Source organism: Theropithecus gelada, chromosome 13 (assembly GCF_003255815.1).
Source record: "Theropithecus gelada isolate Dixy chromosome 13, Tgel_1.0, whole genome shotgun sequence".
Lineage (NCBI taxonomy): Eukaryota > Metazoa > Chordata > Mammalia > Primates > Cercopithecidae > Theropithecus > Theropithecus gelada.
Window position 1 is genome coordinate 16,286,042 of NC_037681.1, and position 16,527 is coordinate 16,302,568.

General features: G+C 45.3%; 2 pseudogenes; one reads left to right on the top strand and one right to left on the bottom strand.

The window, feature by feature from the left end:
* The first annotated feature begins 3,089 nt into the window (after positions 1-3,089).
* LOC112605391 lies at positions 3,090-3,361 on the top strand (annotated as a pseudogene).
* Positions 3,362-15,988: 12,627 nt separating this feature from the next.
* LOC112605503 lies at positions 15,989-16,077 on the bottom strand (annotated as a pseudogene).
* Between the last annotated feature and the right edge of the window lie 450 nt (positions 16,078-16,527).

Below are 16,527 nucleotides of genomic sequence, written 5' to 3' on the forward strand. Positions count from 1 at the left end.
ACCTGTAATCCCAGCACTTTGGGAGGCCTTGGTGAAGTCATGAGTTTGAGATCAGCCTGACCAACATGGAGAAACCTTGTCTCTACTAATAATACAAAATTAGCTGGGTGTAGTGGCGGGCACCTGTAATTCCAGCTACTCTGGAGGCTGAGGCAGGAGAATCACTTGAACCCAGGAGCCAGAGATTGCAGTGAGCTGAGATCATACCACTGCACTCCAGCCTGGGAGACAGAGTGAAACTGTCTTACATAAATAAATAAATAAGCATCTCCATAACACAAAAGTGCAAGGTAAAGCAGCAAGGTAAAGTGCTGATGTGGAAGCTACAGCGAGTTATCCAGAAGATCTAGCTAAGGTCATTGATGAAGGTGGTTACATTACACAACAGATACTCAGTGTACATGAAACAGCCTTCTGTAGGAAGAAGACACTATATAGGACTTGCATAGCTAAAGAGGAGAAGTCAATGCCTTGCTTCGAACTTCAAAGGACATACTCTTTTATTTGGAGACAAATTCTCTTGTTAGCAGCTAATGCAGCTACTGACTTTAAGTTGAAACCAATGCTCATCGACCATTCCAAAAATCCCAGGGCCCTTAAGAATTAGGTGAAATGTACTCTGCTTGTGCTCTATAAATGGAAAACCAAAGCCCGGATAATAGTGTATCTGTTTATAGCATAGTTTACAAAATATTTGAAGCCCTACTGCTCAGGATAAAAACATTCCTTTCAAAGTATTACTGCTTGTTGACAGTGCACTGGTTACCGAAGAGTTCTGAAGGAGATGTACAAGGAGATGAATGCTGTATTCGTGCCTGCCAACACAACATCCATTCAGCAGCGCAGGGTCAAGGAGCAATTCTGATGTTCAAGTCTTGTCATTTAAGACATTTATTTCATAAGGCTATAGTTGCCATGGATAGTGTTTCCTCTGATGTGTCTGGGCAAAGTAAATTGAAAACCTTCTGGAAAGGATTCTTCATTATATATATATTTTTGGAGATATAGATAGATAGATAGATAGATAGATAGATAGATATAGATATAGATATAGATATAGATAGATATAGATATAGATATAGATATAGATATAGATATAGATATATTTGGATACGGAGTCTCTCTTTGTCACCCAGGCTTGAGTGCAGTGGTATGATCTCAGCTCACTGCAACCTCCGCCTCCGGGTTTCAACCAATTTTCCTGCCTCAGCCACGTGAGTAGCTGGGATTACAGGTGCCCACCGCCACGCCCGGCTAGTTTTTGTATTTTTAGTAGAGACGAGGTTTCGCCATGTTGGCCAAGCCAGTCTCGAACTCCTGACCTCAACTGATCTGTACTGATCTGTCTGCCTCGGCCTCCCAAAGTGCTAGGATTACAGACGTGAGCCACCGTGCCCAGCCAGATTCATCATTCTAAATGCCATGAGGACACTCGTGATTGATGGGAGGAGGTCAAAACGTCAACATCAACAGGAGTCTGAAATAAGCTGATACCAATCCTCCTGAATGACTTTGAGGGCTTCGAGACTTCAGTAGAGGGAGTCACTGCAGATGTGGTGGAAACAGCAAGAGAACTCGAGTTAGAAGTGGAGCCTGAGGATGGGACTGAATTGTTACAATCTCATGATCAAACTTTAACAAACAGGAAGTTGCTTTTTATGGATGAGCCGAGGAAGTAGTTTCTTGAGAGATGGAATGTACTCCTGTCGAAGATGCTGTGAGCATTGCTGAAATGACACATTCCACTGTTGAATATTCCGTAAATGTGCTTGATAAAGCAGCAGCAGGGTTCGAGAGGATTCATCCAATTTTGAAAGAAGTTCTACTGTGGCTAAAATTCTATCAAACAGCCTTTCGTGCTACAGAGAAATCTGTCATGAAAGGAATCAATGAGGAAAACTTCATTGTTGTCTATTTTAAGAAATTGCCCCAGCCACCCCAACGTTCAGCAGCCACCACCCTGATCAGTCAGCAGCCATCAACAGTGAGGCAAGGGTTGGGTGCAGTGGCTCATGCCTGTAATCCCAGCATTTTGGAAGGCCGAGGTGGGCAGATTGCCTGAGGCCAGGAGTTCAAGACCAGCCTGGCCAAAATGGCAAAACCCCATGTCTACAAAAAATAAAAATAAAAATTTGCCACGCATGGTAGTGTGCACCTGTAGTCCCCGCTACTCGGGAGGATGAGGTGGGAGAATCGCTTGAGCCCAGGAAGTTGAGGTTGCAAGTGAGCTGAGATCGTGCCACTGAACTACAGCCTGGGTGACAGAGCAAGATTCTGTCCCTCACCCCTCAACCACGCCACATATACACACAAATTGAGGCGAGACCCTCTACCAAAAAAAAATTACAACTTGCTGAAGGCAAGATGATTGTTAGCCTTTTTAAATCAATAATGTGTTTTTTAGTTAGGGTATACACTTTTTTTTTTTTTTTTTTTTTGAGACGGAGTCTGGCTCTGTCGCCCAGGCTGGAGTGCAGTGGCCGGATCTCAGCTCACTGCAAGCTCCGCCTCCCGGGTTTACGCCATTCTCCTGCCTCAGCCTCCGGAGTAGCTGGGACTACAGGCGCCCGCCACCTCGCCCGGCTAGTTTTTTGTATTTTTTAGTAGAGACGGGGTTTCACCGTGTTAGCCAGGGTGGTCTCGATCTCCTGACCTCGTGATCCGCCCGTCTCGGCCTCCCAAAGTGCTGGGATTACAAGCTTGAGCCACCGCGCCCGGCCGGGTATACACTTTTTTACACACATTTAATAGTCTACAGTAATCATATAATGTAAACATATTTGTCACACATACTGAGAAACCTAAAACTTTGTGTGACTTGCTTTATTGTAATAATGAGTCTGGGACTGAGCCTGCAATCTCTCTCTTATACCTGTATTTTACCTTTAAAAAAAAGTATGCACAAGAGGGATATGTAACAAAAATCTACACTCCATTTTGTCCTAGCAAGATCTTTTAAACATATAAAATAGAACCAAGGGAGCAGTGTGAAGAAGAGGCGAGAACGACTCCCCGACCGACCGAGCCCACGTGCTGCTGCATCCTGCACCCAGCGCCTGTGTCCTGCCACTGTTGCTGCCGTCACCACCATGCCCAAGAGAAGGGCTGAAGGAGATGCTAAAGGAGATAAAGCCAAGGTGAAGGACGAACCACAGAGAAGATCCGCGAGGTTGTCTGCTAAACCTGCTCCTCCAAAGCCACAGCCCAAGCCTAAAAAGGCCTCTGCAAAGAAGGGAGAGAAGGTACCCAAGGGAAAAAGGGAAAAGCGGACGCTGGCAAGGAGGGGAGTAACCCTGCAGAAAACGGAGATGCCAAAACAGAGCAGGCACAGAAAGCTGAAGCTGCTGCAGATGCCAAATGAAGTGTGTGCATTTTCGATAACTGTGTACTTCTGGTGACTGTACAGTTTGAAATACTATTTTTTACCATGGTTTATAAAAATGCAGAATTTTGTTGTTGTTGTTTTTAAGCTATGTCGTTAGCATGCAGAACACTTCATTGCTGCTTTTGGGGGAAGGGGCATATGTCACTAGTAGGATGTCTCCGAAGCTGGATTGATGTGGGGAAAACACCTTTCCCTTCTAGTTTTGAGAGACTTCCTCTGGGCTCCCGGTAGGAGGGAGTCCCTGACTTTGACACACATGGCCACCTTGGCACAAAAGCCTTGTGGTGTGGAAAAAAATTCGTTTTTATGTCCTCTTCTCCCTTTCCATCTTTCAGCATACACTTAACCCCCTTAAGCCCAGACATCTGTTGGGACCTGACCCCTAGTCATTGGTTACCAGTGTGTCAGGCAATCCGGACTTTCCAGTGGTGCCACTGAGATGGCACCTGTCAAAAGAGCAGTGGTTCCATTTCTAGATCGTGGATCTTCAGACACATTCTCCCATTTTCATTTCACTTCCGGAAAGTCAGGGTCGGCTTGTGAAAAGTTGTGAAACAACATGCTAAATGTGAACTGTCAACCCTCGCTCCACACTTTCCCTGTTCAGAGCATCAGCTGAAGACTTCATTGGGCTTTACAGCGGCTTTCTGATTTCTGGTAGTCCATTGAAGAAGGGAGTTTGAAAGTTGTTGTATACTGTTAACAATTGTCTGCCCATGTCCTGCCTGAAGTATCATGATTGTTTATGGAAAGTATCTTTAATAAAGCTGCATACAGTTTGGCTTGAGAAAAAAATAAATAAAACCAAGCTCCATGCAAGTTCGGACTCATGCTGCACCACCAGCATCCACTCTGGGTCATCTGTGAAGTCCTTCTCCAAGGCACAGACACTTGCTCAGCCTTGAGTAAGGACAGCCCAGAAGTGCAAGGCAGTGCACTCCCTTGGGGCACCCTCAAGTGGTGGAGGCCAGGGTTGGGTGATAAAGCAAGATCCTATCTGTGGGTGGACAACTCTGGGAGGTCATCTTCATGCTGCTTACAAGTCTCAAAGGGATTGAGTTTCCACCGCCACCAGCCCTGACCTCACATTCCCACCCTTCTGTCAGCTTTTCCCTTTCCCTGCCTGTCTCTCAAAGCCCTCATGCCTTCATCTTTGTTTTTTTGTTTTGTTTTGTTTTGAGACACAGAGTCTTGGTCTGTTACTCAGGCTGGAGTGCAGTGGTGCAAACTTGGCTCACTGCAACCTCCACCTTCCGGGTTCAAGGGATTCTCCTGCCTCAGCTTCCCAAGTAGCTGAGGCTATGGACGTGCGCCACCACACCCAGGTAACTTTTGTATTTTTTAGTAGAGATGGAGTTTCACTATATGTTGGACAGGCTGGTCTCGAACTTCTGACCTCAGGTGATCCGCCTGCCTCAGCCTCTCAAAATGCTGGGATTGCAGGCATGAGCTACCACGCCCAGCCACATGCCTGCATCTTTGGATCTCCTCTTGAATAAACTGTACCCAAGTCCCCACTCAGGCTCTGCATCTGGGCAAACCCAAACTAACACTTATGTGTCCCTTTAGTTCCGGCACTTTACTATAGACACATGACAGTCAAGAACTGAGTATCACCTTTCTTATAGGAGTTACAATTTCTTCTTCTTCTTCTTTTTTTTTTTTTTTCGAGACAAAGTCTCTCTCTCTCAGCCAGGTTGGAGGGCAGAGGTGTGATCTCACCTCACTGCAACCTCCGCCTCCTGGGTTCAAGCAATTATCCTGCCTCAATCTCCCAAGTAGCTGGGATCTCAGGTGTATGCCACCACACCTGGCTGCTTTTTGTATTTTTAGTAGAGACACGGTTTCACCATGTTGGCCAGACTGGTCTCGAACTCCTGACCTCAAGTGATCCACCACTGCCTCAGCCTCCCAAAGTGCTGGGATTACAGGGGTGAGCCACCGTGCCTGGCACAATTTCCATTTTGATGTGATTCATGAACTGCCATATTTTAAAATAAATTTATTTTTTTAGTATAGTTTTAGATTTGCAGAAAAATTCAGAAGCTAGTCCAGTGAGTGCTCATATATCCTGTATCAGTTTTCTCTCCTCTTAACATCTTACATAAGCATGGTACACCTGTCACAATTAATGAATCAGTATTGATACATAATTAGTAACTAAAGTCTACCTGCTTTCAGAGCTCTGTTGTTTCTGACTGAGGTTCTTTTTCTGCTCTAGGACCTTATCCAGGACACCACATTCCACTTACTAGTCAGGTCTCCTTAGGCATCTCTTGGCTATAAAAGTTTCTCAGATTTTCCTTGTTTTTGATGACCTTGATAGTTTTTCTGGTCAGCTATTCTTCAATTTGGACTTGTCAGATGTTTTTGTCTTAATTGTGGTTTGCTTTTTTGGAGGAAGACCAAAGAAGTAAAGCATCATTTTCATTACATCACACCCAGGGTCCATACTACCAATATGACTCATCACTGTTGATTTTTACCTTGATCACCCAGCTGAGATAGTGTTAGGATTCTACACTGTAAAGATGCTCTTCCCAGCCGGGCGCGGTGGCTCACGCCTGTAATCCCAGAACTTTGGGAGGCCAAGGTGGGTGGATCATTTGAGGTAAGCAGTTCCAGACCAGCCTGGCCAACATGGCGAAACTCCATTTCTACTAAAAATTAAAAAAAGAAAAAAAAAAATTAGCTGGGGGTGGTGTTGGGTTCCTGTAATCACAGCTACTGGGGAGCCTGAGGCAGGAGAATCACTTGAACCCAGGAGGCGGAGGTTGCAGTGAGCTGAGGTTAAGCCACTGCACTCCAACCTGGGCGACAGAGCAAGACTCCAACTCAAAAAAAAAAGGTACTCTTCCCACCTCCCTTTTCATACTGTACACTTTGGAAGGGAGTTACTGTGGACAACCACCCCTTCAAAAGTGGAATACTTTAAGTACAGAGTATATATTATTTGGAATGTTGCCTGGGTGATGGTCTCTTCTCCTCCATTTATTTATTTATTTTCATTCATATATATATATATGTGTGTGTGTTTTTTTTGTTTTTTTTGAGAGGAAGTTTCGCTCTTGTCACCCAGGCTGGAGTGCAAAGGCATGATCTCGGCTCACAGCAACCTCCGCCTCCTGGGCTCAAGCAATTCTCCTGCCTGCGTCTCCTGAGTAACTGGGATTACAGGCGTCTGCCACCATGCCTGGCTAATTTTTGTATTTTTAGTAGAGATGGGGTTTTACCATGTTGGCCAGGCTGGTCTTGAACTCCTGACCTCAGGTGATCCGCCTGCCTCGCCCTCCCAAAGTGCTGGGATTACAGGTGTGAGCCACCGTGCCTGGCAACTTATTTATTCAATCATTTCTTTATCAGTATGAACTCATAGACATGTACTTTATATTTTGGGTTATAATCCATTATTTATTTAGTTGCTCAAATTGTTCCAGCATTAGCCTGTGGGAGATCTGTCAGTTGGCTCCTGGACCTCTGACATACTCAAATCATTGTGGTTTTGTGTTTATTTTGTTCAGTAGTGTTTTGCTTTCTGGAAATACAAGATGCTCCAAGCTTATCCTGTGTATTTCCTGCTCCAGTTTTAGAATCAGCCATTTCTTCGAAGAGCATTGGTTCCTTTTTTGGAGAATGAGAATAGAAATCAAGATCTGAGTAGCAGGTGTATTCTTTGCTACTGGGGTGTCATTCCTTTTTAAGCCTCCCTCAACTGACAGAACAAGGAAACGTGTGTATATACTACTCCATGCATATACATTACCTAAATATTTCTGTTCATAAGCATCTGTGTCTATATTAAACTAAACAGGAGTGGCCAGGCATGGTAGCTTATGCCCGTAATCCCAGCACTTTGGGAGGCAGAGGTAGGTGGATCACCTGAAATCAGGGGTTTGAGACCAGCCTGGCCAACATGGTGAAACCCTGTCTCTACCAAAAATACAAAAATTAGCCGGGCACGGTGGTGGGCACCTGTAATCCCAGCTACTTGGGAGGCTGAGGCAGGAGAATTGCTTGAACCAGGAGGTGGAGGTTGCAGTGAGTTGAGATCGCTCCACTGCACTCCAGCCGGGGTGACACAGTGAGACTCTGTCTCAAAGACAAAAACAAAAACAAAAATAAACAAAACAAAACCTAAACAGGAGTTCATGGGGATGACTCCAACTCTAATCTATTACCACATGGATTATTCTCACTTACACTCGCCTTTGCCCCCCACTTATCTGTAACCTCTCACACTAACAGTGACAAACCTGGCTCCCACCATCTGCCATCTATGTATTTAACTGTTTGATTCTCTGTGTATGTATAGCAGTGTTAAAACTGTTAATTCAAACCCATGTGATAAATGACTTTATCAACTAGAGACAGTGCTTGTGTACAGCTTCTTTTGCCCTTCCCCTCATGGATTCCACTCATTTCCAGTGCTGCTTAGATTAGCACATTTCCTGCAACCCCTTCTGTGAGGTTGTTTCGTACGTTTGTAATGCAGTTAAATTGTCTTGTCCCATTCTGCATTCATCCAGGGGGTCCCCAACCCTCTAAAGAATTTTTTAAAATTTGCATATATTAAGATTCACTCAACCCGGCACGGTGGCTCACGCCTGTAATCCCAGCACTTCGGGAGGCCGAGGCGGGTGGATCACAAGGTCAGGAGATCGAGACCATCCTGGCTAACACAGTGAAACCCCATCTCTACTAAAAATACAAAAAATCAGCCGGGAATGGTGGTGGGCACTAGTCCCAGCTACTCAGGAAGCTGAGGCAGGAGAATGGCGTGAACCCGGGAGGCGGAGCTTGCAGTGAGCCGAGATCACAACGCTGCACTCCAGCCTGGGCGACAGAGCGAGACTCCTTCTCAAAAAAAAAAAAAAAAAAATCAGTCTTTGTGCCATTAAATTCTATGAGTTTTGACAAACCCCTGTTATCATCTCTCCACCATTATTGTATCATTCAGAATAGTTTGACTCCCTGAAAGTGCCGTGTGTTTTACCTATTCAACCCTTCCACTCTCCCCTGAACCCCTGGCAACTACTGATCTTTTTAACGTCTCTATAGTTTTGCCTTTTCCAGAATGTTATGTCTTAGTCCATTTAGTGTTGCTAGAAAGAAATACCAGAGGCTGGGTGATTTATGAAGAGGTTTATCTGGCCCACAGTTCTGCAGGCTGTACGAGAAGCACGGCACCAGCATCTGCTTCTGGCGAGGGCTTCAGCCTGCTTCCGCTCATGGTGAAAGGTGAAAGGGCCCAATGTGCAAAGATCACAGGGCGAGAGAGTGGGGAGGGAGGTGCCAGGCTCTTTTTAACAACCAGCTGTCATGGAAATGAATAGAGTGAGTACTTGTTCCACTGCACATACCCCCTTCCCTTTCAGGGAGGGTGTGTTAGTCTGTTCTCACGTTGCTATAAAGAAATACCTAAGACTGGGTAATTTATAAAGAAAAGAGGTTTAATTGGCTCATAGTTCGGTTCTGCAGGCTGTACAGGAAGCATGATGCTGGCATCTGCTTCTGGGGAGGCCTCAGGAAGCTTCCAATCATGGCAGAAGGCAAAGGGGGAGTGAGGCGCCTCACATGGTGGGAGCAGGAGCCAGCGAGAGAGTGAAGGGAGAGGTGCTATGCACTTTCAAACAATCAGATCTTACAAGGACTCACTATCAATTGTGAGGACAGTACCAAGAGGGATAGTGCTAAACCATTCATGAGAAATCCACCCTTGTGATACAATCACCTCCTACCAGTCCCCAACTCCCACACTGGGGATTACAATTGAACACATGGGATCTGGGTGGGGACACAGATCCAGACCATATCAGAGGGTATTAATCTATCCATGCAGGGTCCACCCCCATGACTTAAATTCCTCGTATTGGGCCCCACTCCCAACATTGGGGTCGAGTTTCATCATGAGGATAGGGAGATAAATATCCACCTTCCCTTTCAGACTGGCTCATTTCACTTAACATCCGTGGTGTTTTTGTGGGTTGATAGCACATTTCCTTTTGTTGCTGAAAAACATACCATTGTCCTGATATACCACAGTGTGTTTATACATTCATCAATAGAGGAATGTTTTGATTGTTTCCAGTTTTGAGTGATAATGAATAAAGATGTTATAAACATTTGTGTGCAGGTTTTGTGTGAACATAAGTTTTCAAGTAGTTGGGGAAATACCTAGGAGCATGACTGCTGGATCATATGGTAAGACTATTAAGAGTGTTATTTATATTTACCGTGATTACTGTTTTAGATTTCCTTCTAAAATCTTATGTTGGACTTTCTAAGATCTGCTTTTCTGTTTCTTTTTATCCTTCCATCTGGTCTTCTTTTGAATTAACTGAGATTTTTTTTCCCCCATTACTTTAAAAGTTACACACTCAAATTTTTTTTTACTGTTACCTTGAATAAAATATTTTTAACATGCATAAGTTTGCCAACTTCTTGAATACTTTGTAAAGGTCTAAGAATGCTTGAACTCCAATGTGTCCTCCTTCAGCTTGTGTACTCTTTTGTCCTGTTTTTTAGTTGTATTTTGTTCTTTATGTCCCAAACAAGACATTCTTTGCGTTACTACGTGAAGTCAATGTTCATTCAGATTTCCACTCCCCTTTTTTAGGTCAACATGCTTTCTTGAACCTTAGAACTTTCATCAGTTCATCATCCTTCTGCACAAAGCAAATTCCCTTTTTTTTGGAAAGGAGCTTCATTCTTATCACCCAGGCTGGAATGTAGTGGCGCAATCTCAGCTCACTGCAACCTCCACCTCCTGGGTCCAAGCGATTCTCCTGCCTCAGTCTGGGATTACAGGTTACAGATTACCTGGGACTACAGGTGCCCGCCACCACACCCGGCTAATTTTTGTACTTTTAGTAGAGATGAGGTTTCACCATGTTGGCCAGGCTGGTCTTGAACTCCTGACCTCAGGTGATCTGCCCATCTTGGCCTCCCAGAGTGCTGAGATTACAGGTGTGAGCCACAGCTCCTGGCTGCAAATTCCTTAACTTTCCTTTAGTGAATGTCCACTGGTGACAAACACATGTATTCTATGACGGAAATGACTATTTCATCTAGTTCATTCTAGGTCATTCCTACAGTACAGCTTCACTGACTGTAAACAACTTTGGATTAAGAGGTGCTTTTTCCCTTAAGCCATTGATGACACTATTCCACTGTCTTCTGGCTTTCCTTGCTGCTGTTGGGAGGTCAGTAAGCCTCATCGATACTATCTCATAGGTCGTCTGACTTTTGGCACTGTCTTTACAAACTTCCCTGATATCCTGCAGCTTCAATATATATGGAGGTATGGATTTATTTTATTTAACTCACTTGGGATTTGTGTAAGTTTCCAAATATGCGAATCGGTGTCTTGCATCAATTCTGGAAAATGTCTTTATCTTTTCAAATACTTTCTACTTCCAGTTCTCTCCTAAATTTCTTTGAGACATGCCAGACCACCTCAGTCTTCCGCATCTTTTTCTTAAGCAAATTAACAGAAGACCACTTTTTTTTTTTTTTGAGATGGCATCTCATTCTGTGCCCAGGTTGGAGTGCGGTGGCACGATTATCTCAGCTCAGTGCAACCTCCGCCTCCCAGGTTCAAGCAATTCTCCTGCCTCAGCCTCCAGAGTGGCTGGGACTACAGGTGTGTACCACCACACCTGGCTAATTTTTGTATTTTTAGTAGATGGGCTTTCACCATGTTGGCCAGGCTGGTCTCGAACTCCTGACCTCAAGTGATCCGCCTGCCTCAGCCTCTCAAAGTGCTGGGATTACAGGTGTGAGCCACTGTACCCAGCCAGGATCACGTATTTTAATGTAACATTTGTATTTCCACCCATTTGTCCCTGTGCTTCGGGGGAATTGGCTCTGCTTTCTAGTTCATTAATTCGCTCTTCTGTTATTTTTTTTAAGGAATTCATTTTTATATAAGGTACTGTTTTTTTTTTACACTTTTATATAACATATAAAAAACATTCATCGTAGATTTTATGTCTGAAAATTCCACTCTCCTGTCTTTGCAGGTCTGGCTGTGCTGTTTTCTGCTGGCTTTCATTCCGGATGCCTTATCTGTGGCATCCTGTGATTTTGTGGGTTTGTGATATTTTTACTAGAAGCTCATGTTCCTTGGAGCTTTATCGGTGGAGAGAGTTTGAGGCTAAATCAAAGGTGTGTTCTAGCATAGATATGCAGTTGCTTTGGCCGTGAGCTCAGAGGTACTACCAGCCTAGCGCACCATTTTTTTTTTTTTTTTTTTTGAGACGGAGTCTCGGCTCACTTCAAGCTCCAAGCTCCGCCTCCCAGGTTCACGCCATTCTCCTGCCTCAGCCTCCGGAGCAGCTGGGACCACAGGTGCCCGCCACCACGCCCAGCTAATTTTTGTATTTTTAGTAGAGACAGGGTTTCACCGTGTTAGCCGGGATGGTCTCAATCTCCTGACCTCGTGATCCGCCTGCCTCGGCCTCCCAAAGTCCTGGGATTACAGGTGTGAGCCACCATACCCAGCCTTTTTTTTTTTGGTGGGGTTGGGGGCAAGCTGGAGTACAATGGTGTGATTTCTGCTCACTGCAACCTCTGCCTCCCAGGTTCAAGCGGTTCTCCTGCCTCAGCCTCCCAAGTAACTGGGATTACAGGCGCCCACCACCACACCTAATTTTGTATTTTTAGTAGAGACGGGGTTTCACCATGTTGGCCAGACTAGTCTCGAACTCCTGACCTCAGGTGATCCTCCCTTCTCGGCCTCCCAAAGTGTTGGGATTACAGGCGTAAGCCACCACGCCCAGCCTAGGGCCTCTTTCAGAACCTGGTTTGAGAGGTTTTTAGACCTGATGTAGCATGAGAATTCGAACTACAAACCTGCATGAGAGAAGGCTTGTAGTTAGCATCTCAGGGACAACTATGTTCTCTTCCAACTAGTGTCAGTTTCCCCTAACACTGAATGCAATCTTTTGGGATTCCCGCTGTTTGCAGGGAGACCTCCTATTCAGACCCCCCAGCGTAGACACTCCCCAGGCTAACCCCCTGTCACCTGGGCCCCACAAGTCCGTCCTAACAGAAGCACAGCATCACTAAGATTTGGCTTGTGTCCCTAGGGGGAAAAGTGGAACACCCTCTTACCTTTCTGGAGTCCTGCTTTCACTTTGTTTTTGGCCTCTCAGAGTGTTTTCCTTTCTTACCAACTCAGTGAGACAGTTACGAACAGAAAATTTAAAAATTAGTTTATCCAACAGCTTGAGTCGTCATCAGGTGGGTTGTTCAGTTTCTTCAAGTATTGGAAACCGAAGTCCAAAAGCCGGGCTCGTGAAGTTACTGAAAGGCAATGGTGACAGCTAGTGGCAGGGAATACAGGTACTCTTGTGCTATGTCAGGGTACTATGTGCTATTCAGCATTGGGCAGTAGAAAGCTAGAATGAAGGTTTTGGTTGAGGTTTTCTTTGACAGGTGGTTTTGTCAGGAAATGCATCAGCTGCTACTAACAGAGACCAAGATGGAAGTTATGTCTTTCCTAATGACACAAGTCCAGAGAGGACAGTCAAGGGTGGGATACAGGGGCTCTACATCATCTTCGGGAATATTGTCCTTACTGCTTTGCCTCTATATATAAATGCCTCATGGCCCACGTAGGCTGCAGTTGCACCCACACTTCCGTCAGAAAGTAGAAGGAAGGGGGTGAAGCCCACAAAGGGCACATGACAGTCGTCTGTCCCTTGTAGCAGCTTGCCCAGAGCTGAACTCCCAGCCAACTACCCACAGCTCAAGAGAGGCCGGGGTTTACTCTTTCAGCTGGTCCCATTGCCACTGGAGTAGGGGGGTAGAATCCTGGATACTGGTGGGCAACCAGCAGCCTCTGCCACAGGACCTTAACACTGTTACTACCTGAAGGCCCCACGTCCAGGGAGAAGCGGAAGTCAAGATCGATGATTACTGGAGCAAAGAATGGGGTAGAGAATGTGGTCAAAAGCAGAGAGGGAGGGAGGGGACTTGGCAACAGGCACATCTTCACTTGACACTGAGACCCACCTGTCTCCAAGGTTATATCTATGAGTAACAGTTGGTTTCTGTAAGCAGGACAAAAGTACTTTTTTTTTTGAGACAAAGTTTCACTCTTGTTGCCCAGGCTGGAGTGCAGTGGTGCAATCTTGGCTCACTGCAATCTCCGCCTCCCAGATTCAAGCAATTCTCCTGCCTCAGCCTCCCAAGTAGCTGGGATTATAGTGAGCCACCATGCCCGGCTAATTTTTGTATTTAGTAGAGATGGGGTTTCACCATGTTGGTCAGGCTGGCCTGGAACTCCTGACCTCAGGTGATCCACCAGCCTCAGCCTCCCAAAGTGCTGGGATTACAGGTGTGAGCCACCAAACCCGGCCCCTTTCATGGGAGCATGTTTCTCAGGCAGGCGCTGCAGTCACAACACTTGTTGCCGGCCATACGTAAAAAGTAGTTGGTCAAGATTTGGGATTACATGAGAAGGTTGAGTTTAAAGCTGGAGGTAATAAATGCGAAAACAAAAACAAAAAAAACAAAAACTTTTGGCCCTCCGTGATGACAGAGGGACACCCTTCTAAATTGCCCTTCCATCTCTCTCATAGATGCCTTTCATAGCCAGCACAACTATTTTTTTTTTTTTGAGATGGAGTCTCACTCTGTCACCTAGGCTGGAGTGTTCAGTGGCGTGCTTGGCTCACTGTAACCTCCACCTCCCGGGTTCAAGTGATTCTCCTGCCTCAGCCTCCCGAGTAGCTGGGATTACAGGCATTGTGCCACCATGCCCTGCTAATTTTTTGTATTTTTAGTAGAGATGGGGTTTCACCATGTTGGCCAGGCTGGTCTCAAACTCCTATCCTCAGGTGATCTGCCCATCTTGGCCCCACAAATTGCTGGGATTACAGGCATGGGCCACCTTGCCCAGTCCAGCGCAACTTTCTGAAGTCCTTCTGAACCACCAGGAAGCGGCTGTGCTGTAGGTCTCTGCAGAAGCAATGACTGTCCCTTCAGGGTGTGAGGTGAAGTTAGGTGTGCAATGAAGGAGGTGTATGTCATCTATCCACATCCCTTCTCTCCTCCACAAAAGGAGGAAGTATTTGATTACATAATCTTATCAATTTCACTATTCCCAATCATTTATTATCCCAATTTTCTGGAATCGTTTCCCACCAATCACTCAAGAAAGGGCTACCTAGGCAGGGTGCAGTGGCTCACAACTGTAATCCCAGCACTTTGGAAGGCTGAGGTGGGTGGATCACTTGAGCCCAGGAGTTCAAGACCAGGCAGTCAACATGGTCAAACTCCGTCTCAACATAAAATACAAAAAAAAAAAAAAATCAGCCTGGTATGATGGTGCTCACCTGTAGTCCCAGCTACTCAGGAGGATGAGGTGGGAGAATTGCTTGAGCCCGGGAAGTTGAGGCTGCAGTGAGATGAGATCAAGCCACTGCATTCCAGCCTGGGCAACTGGAGACCCTGTCTCAAAAAAAAAAAAAAAGTGGGGGCGAGTGGGGGACTACCTAGCACCTGCTTAACCTTTCCCCACAACCCTTTCCTCCAAGCACAGAAGACAGCTTCCAGGTGTCCTTGTGTCCCCCCCAGTCACTGCTGTGTTCCTGCTGTGGAACTGGGGGGACTCAGTGCTTAAGCACCAAGTCTTATCACCTCTGTCACATCACTAATGTGCCAAAGGAATTAGAAAGATAATAGTATTACCGGGAAGTCTCAAGAATTAATCAGGGCTCATCTGCCGATGCCACAGGCACCAGAGCTTTTGCTGCGCTCAAACTAAATGTCTTCATCTGCTGTGCAGGCTAAATTATGAGGCACAGCTTTCACACTTTGATTGAAGTGGCAGAGCTAATAATTTAGAATTAGATCCTGTGTGGGCTTCAGTGGACTCAAGCTGTTATCTGTCACTGTGGACGCTGCCCCATGTTCAAGCACCACCTTTTTTTCCTTGTAAATATGCACATTAAGGCTGTCAGGCAAACGCAGCATTCAACTTTCCACCTTTGTTCTTCCCTCAAGATCTCATGTCAGCTACCAAGACCAAAATCTAAGAAGGTGGCTCTCCTACAAACCCCAGGGAACCAGCATCCAAGTAAGAGGACTGACCAAATTTGCTCCAACCCTGCCATTAAAATTCCATGAAGCACTTTCAAAGTACACCACCAGGGAATATGTTATTGGCAGTGCTGGCTCTTGCGTATGTGGGCCGGGTGCAGTGACTCATACCTGTAATCCACATTTTGGGAGGCGGAGATGGGAGGATTACTTGAGCCCATGAGCTCAAGACCAGCCTGGGCAACACAGGGAGACTCCATCTCTATAAGAAGAAAAAAAGGAGGGGGACAGGAATCCAAATATCTAAGATAGACACTTCTGACAGATAAAATGGGTCCAAGTTGCTTGTCATTCTTTGAATTAGAGCAAAAATAAATTTTACAACATAATCGAAAAGAACTCCATGCTGATTCTTATTTAAGATTGAAACCAGCACTACATCATTCAACACAAATATCAGAAAATATTTCCTCTAAATTGTTCAGTATCAATGTTTGTTAAGTGAGAAATACTAAGATATGGTTCACAAAACATCTTGGTATATTGTTTTTCTCATGTCATATGGGTAATGTGCCAACAGCCTAACAATATTTGAGGGGGGCACATCTCACACACGTGATCATGCTAATGAACCACAAAATGAGTTTATTGATTGAGATAGTTTATTTATGTGTATGCTTATATATTTCCAAAAATTAATTCAATGTCCTCTTACAGTAATCAAAATTAGTTAACAGGGCAGGCACAGTGGTTCACACCTGTAATCCCAACACTTTGGGAAGCCGAGTTTGAGGTTAGGAGTTTGAGACCAGCTCGGCCAACATGATGAAACTCTACTAAAAGTACAAAATCAGCCGGGCATGGTGGTGCACGTCTGTAATCCCATCTCCTCAGGAGGCTGAGGCAGGAAAATTGCTTGAACCCAGGAGGCGGAGGCTGCAGTGAGCTGAGATTGTTGCCACTGCACTCCAGCCTCAGCAACACAGCAAAGCTCTATCTCAAAAAAAAATTAGTTAACAGTCTGAGATGAACTATTTTAGCAAGGAGACACATTTAACCAAATATGGCAGTGAACTGGAACCTTTCCCTTATTG